The sequence below is a fragment of the Cryptomeria japonica genome, chromosome 7 (assembly GCF_030272615.1).
Source record: "Cryptomeria japonica chromosome 7, Sugi_1.0, whole genome shotgun sequence".
Lineage (NCBI taxonomy): Eukaryota > Viridiplantae > Streptophyta > Pinopsida > Cupressales > Cupressaceae > Cryptomeria > Cryptomeria japonica.
Window position 1 is genome coordinate 759,171,829 of NC_081411.1, and position 8,576 is coordinate 759,180,404.

Sequence of the window (8,576 nt, forward strand, 5' to 3'; positions counted from 1 at the left end):
TCCTAATAGTTCAAACTTCATGAAAAATTGTGGCTTTACGAACTCTCAAGTAGAACCTATCAAATCAAAGTAACAATTAAAATTCAATCAACAATTATAAAGTCTCTTTTACCTTTAGAGAGCAATCAAATTGATTGGTACAAAATTATCTTGATTTGGACCCACATGCATATTGAGGATTTCATTAAAATTATATGAAAGAATCTATATGTCTTCAAATCTACGTAATGTGATGTGATTTGAGAATGAAGAGATCTTTATTATTAAAGCATAATTATTTGTAATCTCATATGTTTAATTAGGTTATTTAATGGATATCAGTTTTTTCATATATTTAAGTTGTATGTATTAGGAAATATTAATCAATTTTAAATATTATTTTTTTATGACACCAATAAAGTCTCACATTCATTCTAAAATCTATTTGGAAATGGTTTTAGCACAAAAATTATGTATGGTTATTTGATATAGTTATATTCAAGTTGAAGACCTCAAATAATACACATTTAAATGTACCATATATATGGTATATAACCAAGGATTTATCTAAAGAACTTGTCACCAAGAAATAAAATTATCTTTTTCTTTTCTTTTTAAGGTAGGCTTCTACCATTATGGGGGTATATCCCTATCTATTAAATTTGAAAAGAAAATCAATACATCCATCGAGAGATTACAATAATGCCTTCACTCAAAACATTAATCATCTCCATCTGAGAGGCGGAGAATAGGTCTCCATTCAAAGCCACAAAATTGGCAAAGGGGGTAAGAGCAAATTATTTCAATCCTTCCTTGGAGGGAAAGAGCTTTTGCCACTTTCTTTTTTTCAACTACTGCCACAACATCAAAAACATCGGCTATGTACCCACTGTTGGGATAAGGTTGAACCGGGTCAAGTGCTACTATTACCCCCTCCTTGTATCGTTCTTGCAAAATTTTGTGCACTAGCTGGGATGCTTTATATTTCCTGCCTATGGCCTCCATGAACAACTTGAAGAATCTCTAGATGATTACACCATCGTGCTCGTGGCCTTCATCAAAGAAATTTGAGCCCAAGATGTTCTTGATTGTTGGGAGTAAAAACTCGTCGCCAATAACAAAGAGCCTCTTAAGTTGCTATTATATCTCCTCCTCCGAATAGAGACATGTTGGATTGGTTGAAGGGACCATATTATTGAGAGGGGGGTGAATCAATATTCCCACAAATACAAAAAACTTTTATCGGACTTAAACTTTCTGATCAAACTAACCAAATATGCTTAACACACATGAAACAACAAATGTAGAATAAAAATGAAAATCACAGCCACAAAAAGAACACTGGATTTTATACATGGAAAACCCAAATGGGAAAAACCACAGAGAGTGCTAACTCTCAAGAGAATATAACTAGTTATATGGTGTTTTACAAAAGGGGTGGTTCACTGCCAGATTACAAAAATGGCTCACTACCAGACTGCTCACTGCAAAGATACAAAAGATGGCTAACTATTGAAATACTCACTGCAACAAGAATGATTGAACTGAAGAGGATTGCATCTCCAAATGCATGAGATCAGTTTCAAGATTAAGATTAGATTACAATTCTCAAACTCTACAGCAGATCAAGTGAAGGGTCTTTGTACAACAGTCCTTCAACATTTGCAATAGGTCCAATAAAGGACTACTACAATATTGGTCTTCGTTGTCTGCAACTCACTAGTTCTCTATTATCTTCATTGTTATGTCTTCTTCGCTACTCAATACTCTCTCTCATACACACACACCTCATACACTTCCTTGCTATAACACACACATCACATGCTTCTATACATCGAGATAATGTGTCAGCCTAGATCGACACGTTATCCAATAAAACCTTTGAACATAAATGAGATAACCATGTCGGCCTCCGCAACATTCTCTACACTCTTCCTTTTACATAATTCATTTACCAATGCATATACCTTAATTACTAGAATGGGACAAGGTCATCCAGACCCATGGATACAGATCCATTATAAGCATAACATCTCAAAAATATAGATTCCACACATACCAAGGATACCAAACCTCGAGACAATAAGAGATACACCAAAATAGCTAATACTGGGAAATGTCACTGATACCAGGATTAGTAAAAGCACAACACAAAATTCCAAAGATAGGGATCTTCTGGATATCACTCCATCATAACAATTCCATCTTACCCAATGCACAACACTTACTCATAGCAAAAACTATACATATCGACTGCATACAACATTCGGATCAAACTTGATAATGAACTGTGCATAACCTATCAGGACCAAGCCGGATAACTGAATTGTCCTCGATATACTGCATATGTTGTCTAGTCCATATCAAATAACTAGTTTGACATCAATGACAACAATATTCACACAAGTCTTACAAGACATGCCATGTCGAAACACACTCTACTAGAAACAATTTCCCCTACTAGCTCCTTCAAACCCACCCTTACATCTTTGCCTTATACATAAGCAGAGAGAAAGATTCTAAAATCCCATCTTAGTCGCATGCTTCAAAGAACACTTGACCCCTTCGCCACCCCAATAGAAAAAAATCTACAGTTTACTAAAAAACAATCTTTATCGTGATTCTCTACTCGAATTGCCCTAAGCTTTTCAGAACTTGGAGAGTTTCCTCAAGTAGAGATTTGTGCGTAAGGATAGTTTCAAGATTCTTGTGGCGCATCTATCTATCCTTTCTCAATATCTAAAATTATTAGATCTACTATATCATCGTTCAACTCTATCCCTGACCAATTTTTTTCTTTTTGTGAAAGATCCACACCCATATGTGCCAACTTATCGAATACTCAATTGCCCTCCCTATATATGTGTGATATAGAAACATTTGGAAAATCCTCCAATTATTTATGAGTGACCTTCATCCATCCTTCTAATTTTTAGTTTTGAACCTCCTTTTTATTAAATGCATTGATGCATATGAGTGAATCTGCTTCTATATCCACTTTTAGAACACATTTCTATAAACATAGTTGCAGACCACATGAAAGCACTTCAAATTTCTCTTTGTTGTTAGTGACTACACCAATTTTCCTAGCCAAATCCCAAACACAATGCCCTTTCTCATCTCGAATAATACATCCTACTCCCACCTCTCCTGGATTACCTCGGGCTACTCCGTCAAAATTCAATTTCATCCTCCCCTAATCTAGAAATGTCCATTTTACACCCTTTCTTATGACACCCATTATTCAAACTCAATGAAGTTGACAATTTGAGTTTACCTCATCTCTTTGAGTCCCAGGAAGTAAAATAAAGGTTCTTTTTAAAGAGCTAGTTTGAGTTTGCCACCTTGTTGATTCCTGCTTCTTATTTTTCCCAAAATTTCCTCCACCATCATACTTTTCTCTTGGAAAACTCATCTATTTCTCTCTTTCCAAAGGTTCCAAACTAGAATTGAAGGGGCTAAGATCCAAATATCGCTCTAGACATTATTTTTTTCCTTGCTCAACCATCCCTTCAAAAAATCCACTAGAGTATCTTGTCTGGCACAAGACCATCCTAATGACGATATAAGTCAGTCCCAACGTTGTTTGACATATGGGCATTTAAAATTTATATGGCTGGTTGATTCACTATCGCCATTGCATAGGGGACACGTGCTCGGTCCTTGAATCCTTATGATTTGTGGATGGTCTCCTGTTAATATCCTATCATGCAACGCCGCCCACAAGAATGTTCACGCCTTCAAGAGAACAAAGGAATGCCAATAAAGGCTTCCCAGCCAATCCAAGTGTCTATTGATTTTATTTTGAATATGATATCCTAACTTCACCATATATTTTTCAAAGGAGGATGTGCACCAAAATGCCTCATCTTCTTCTTATGTGATTCTAAGCCTTTTGTTGTCAAGAATATTTCTCAAAAAAATTTATTCCCGCTCCGGGACATCCAATCTAATCCATATCCTTCCATGTAAATTCCTTGGTGCAACAGGCTTGTAATTTTGTTTACATAATCCGTAGCCACCTCTTTGTGTCTACCTTTCACTTCTTGAACCCATTCTTGATATCCCAACATTTTGTCTAAAGATTCCTCCCCTTCCCAATAATCCGTCCAAAATTTCACAGTTTTTCTATTTTCAATTTTCCACAAAATGTGGCTATTTATGATGTGTCTACAGTCCCACACAAATCTCCATATCACCAAACCCCCTTTTGAGTTTGCTTGGGTAAAAATTATGTGTGATACTTCCTAATCTAAATATTTTCTTCTCATAATTCTTGATCATGACCTATCAGGTTCTTTCTACAACTTCCATATCAATTTCACTCCCAAGGACATATTTTGCTTCCTCATTCTCCTTAAACCATCTCCTCCAATATCCTTTGATTGACATGCCTTATCCCAATCAATAAGTGGAATTTTCTTCTCCTCCCTGCTACCTTCCCATAGAAATATTTTTATAGCCCCTTCAAGTAAGCTACTTGCCATGTTAGTCATTTTGAAACAAGACATAACATAAATTGGCACAACAACTAAAATCATCTTGATCATTAAGATTCATCCAGCCAACGTTAACCACTTATTTTTCTAGGATAGGACCTTATTTATGCAATTATTAATTGTTTCCTTCCAATGCCTCATTTTGCATCCCCCATTGATCAAAGGAGCTCCCAAATGTTTTGTTAGAAGATTGGACTCTAAGAAAACCAAAATGCTCATAATCCTTCTATGATAGGTGTTATTAACATTAAAAAAGAAAACCTTTGACTTCTCTATGTTTAGAAGTTGTCCCGAGGTAGATGAAAACTTGTCTACTTCATTCCTTATTACCTTTGCTTCCCTTGGAGATGCTTCCCCAAATAATATCGTATCATCCGTGAATTGAGAATGGGAGATACGAATATCTTTTGCTACCTGTATTCTTATCCAAATACCATTTTTCTTTAGTCTCTTAAAGAATCATCCCATCGCCTCTGCCATAGTCACAAACAAGAACAAGGAGATAGGATCGCCTTGGCGAATCTCATATTAGTTCCTTCAAAGAATCCATATAAAGAACCTGTAATGGTGGAAAAAAAGAGCGATTTAGAGATCTAGAGGAAAGTTTTTCTTCCCTCCGAGGAGAGATGAAAATTTCACTTCAGATTTCCCTTCAAACACTTTTCACACATTACATTAGAAGAGGGGGGGAAATGCACTAGATTCAACCTCCAGAGAAGGAGATTGAATTCTGAGTGATATAAGAATGGTAAGTTAATCCCCTCTTCTGGAATGAGATTTGAATTGATTGAATTGTGTACTTATGACCAAGTGAAAAAGAGACAAAGATTTGATTATAACTCGAGATAGAAGCGTAGGATGAAGCTGTGCACCTGGATCTAGCAATAATATGTCGAGACGAAGCTGCCCTGCGAATTTGAGAAAAAGTTACCCGGACCGTGGTGAAAATGTACACGGTCCTCTGAAAAATCCACGAAATGAAAAGGGTTTTTTCGCCTCTGCAAATGGAGTCCAAATCAGAAAGTATAGTTGCACACCTACAACCTACACATAGAAAAGAGAGGGAAAGGGGTTGGGATTGGGGGTTTACCTTCAGGTCAAACCCCAGTTTTGGAATTAACCAAACGATGAAAGAAAGTACTTGCAAGTAAATGTAAATGAAAGACTGAAAGGTAAATCACCTCAAGGGAGGTTTTGATAGAAATGTTGATAGAATTGCTTGTATGAAGTTGAATGTTGGAATGAATCTCCTCTTCAATGGTTGAATCCTTGACTTGAATGCAACACCTAGCCTTGAAGGGAGACTTGAGAATGCTCAATGCTGGAAAGGAATGCTTGAATTCTCTTGAACTTATCGCTTATGAAAACTATTTGCTTCTCATCCCCCAAAATGGGAAAGTGAATGCAACTTATATACTCATCAAATAGGGTTATTGAACTGATTTTTCGTCACAAGCCGACATCGGGGGATTTTTCCCGCTCAATGCACAACCTCCAATGAAAGATTGGAAAGGGTCCTGACCCAAAATAGAGTAGGGACAGGGGTGCCACACCCCTATCCTTCCCTTTTTTCCAGGACAAGATGCAGTTCGAGTAGTGCGGAGGGCAAGAAAGATGCAATTTTCAGGTATCAAGAAAGTCTTTGGTCTCCGATTAGGCTTATGGATTCGATTCACATGCATGAGGACCCTTATGTGGTCAAAAATTGCAAGGGTCACAATTTTATGATGCTACATTTAGCCCCCACTTTAGTAGGAATATGAGTGTATGCCAATATTGTTGGTAAAGTACAAGGAAACAAGATCGAAAGACTTCTACCACATCAAGGAGGCAAGATGCACCAAGCCCCCAGTGGACTAAGGATCTTACGACATCGATTGACAAAGTAAAAGGGAAGATCGAGAAGGGGAAAACCATGACTGCATAGCAAGGTTCCCCTCACTATGAGTCACGAAAAAGATACCAAAATTATGAAGCAAAGCCAAGTTCACTAAATAATTCTAAGTATCGAAAAGGAAAATATGAGCGGAGTGTATGCCCCCACGTTAAAGTGATTGCACACACCTTATCGGGAGTGATTGCTTTAAGGTAGGATACACCCAAGAGAGAGAGAAGAGAGGGAGCATGTTTTCACAAGGACTTAGCCCCCAAGTGAAGAATAAACCCAAGGATAATGAACACAAAACACGAGGTAGTTTCTCTTTCCTCGGGGTCAGTATGTTGTATGATAACGCATGTATATCATATATGTATGTGCATATAATAATCGTCATTCCCCAAAGAAAGGAAACTTCCTTGGAAGAAAGGGAAGACAAGAGTCTTTTGAGTCAACATGAAAGAGACCAAAGAGATCTAATGCTTTGCATCGTTCTCAAATATACATTAAGGGAACAATAGAAGAACAGGGATACACATAGAAGAATTGTCACAAAAGAGCAAGAAAGGAGGGGGAGAAGAGATCTACAATGATAATGTTAATAATCTAGTATGACATCCACCTCCTGATCTTGTTGATCACTATTTCAGGAAGGCAAGCAACATGCCAGAGGAGTGACATCGAGCACAATAGATGGAGCTATCACAAGATCCAAATAAGGACTATACTCATGTGGTAAGTCACTTTGTTCGATTCTAGGAGCTAGGATTAGGGTTTGTGAAAATTCAACTGATAAATGCTTGTCCACAACAACATATTCATAATCACTATCAGAAGCATTAGGAGTTGTATTGCCATCATGAATAACATTTTCACTCATTTCTTCATCAAGGTTTATAGAAAGAGGAGCACGAACATGAATAGGAGTAAAAAAATCACATGTTTTGTGCAACTTATGGTTTGGAGATGTAGGTTGAACATCTTTCTTAGGAGAAAAGGGAATCATGTCAACTGGTGGAGTTCTAGGAGATTGAATATTTTGAGGAACAACTTCACGAGCTCGAACACAACGTCTTTGTCGGTGTTCTCTCGCACAATGATTCTGTCGAGTCTTAGTAGAAGGTTGAGAAGGAGGAGGAACATTTGAAAAAGTAGGATTATTTTCCTCTATGATAGTTGACGGTTTAGGTTGAGGTCTTTGAGGTTGGACAAGAGCAGAAGCAGGCCTCTTCTCTCTATAAGAGGAAGGAGGTGGAACTGCACCATATAAAGATGGAACTAATGGTCTCACTAGGGTCAAATGTAATACAAGAATCCTTAGGCATATCTTGTTTTTCTACCATATTTACCAAGTTCGGAGCCATAGAAGTGAATTCCTTAGAGGAGAAAGAAGTATACTCAGTCTCAATCACGTTAGAGGTATGAGAAGGCAAAGGATCAGTAAAAAATTTAAGATTTTGATTAGGAGGAGCTATTGATTTATTTCCCTTATCATTCACACTCGCCACAGATATAGTATTGTTATCAATCAAATCTTGAATATTACTTTTCAATGCAAAACATTTCTCAGTATCATGACTAGGCTAATGATGAAATTGAAAAAAGGAATTGTTATCAAAATAAGGGGATGCAAGTTTAGAAGGATCAACTTGTTTTATAGGAGGAAGTGTGATAACATTTCTTTGCAACAACTGAGACATAATACTATGTAAAGATTCATTCAAAGGAGTAAATTGTCTTTCTCTTTTGAAAAATTTAGAAATAGAAGGCACACCTGTTGTAGCATTCACATTGTTGTTATTGATTGTATCATTGAACTTGATGAAGTCTTTTGTTGGTTTGAACTTCACAAACAGTTGCTGAACATTCTCCCCTCTATCACTTGGAGCCATAGGAGTGTATTGCTCCATTTGACTCACAACCAGTTGATAATTGTGGAGTGTTGCGCACAACTGTGGAAAGGAAGTAAACTCAAACAAAAGAAGCTTTTCACTAATATCTTTTTGCAAATTAGAAATGAAAATTATTTGAATATCATTATCAGGTAAATGAAAAGAAATTTGAGCACAAAAATGCTTATAGCTATTGTATACGGTGAAAATGGATAACAACAATATTGAAAGACTAAATGAATTCAACCACAAAACCCTAGCCTAACAACAACAAAGATCCACCATAACATATGAAGATTACCTAAGACAATGCAAATCAAATGAAATCAC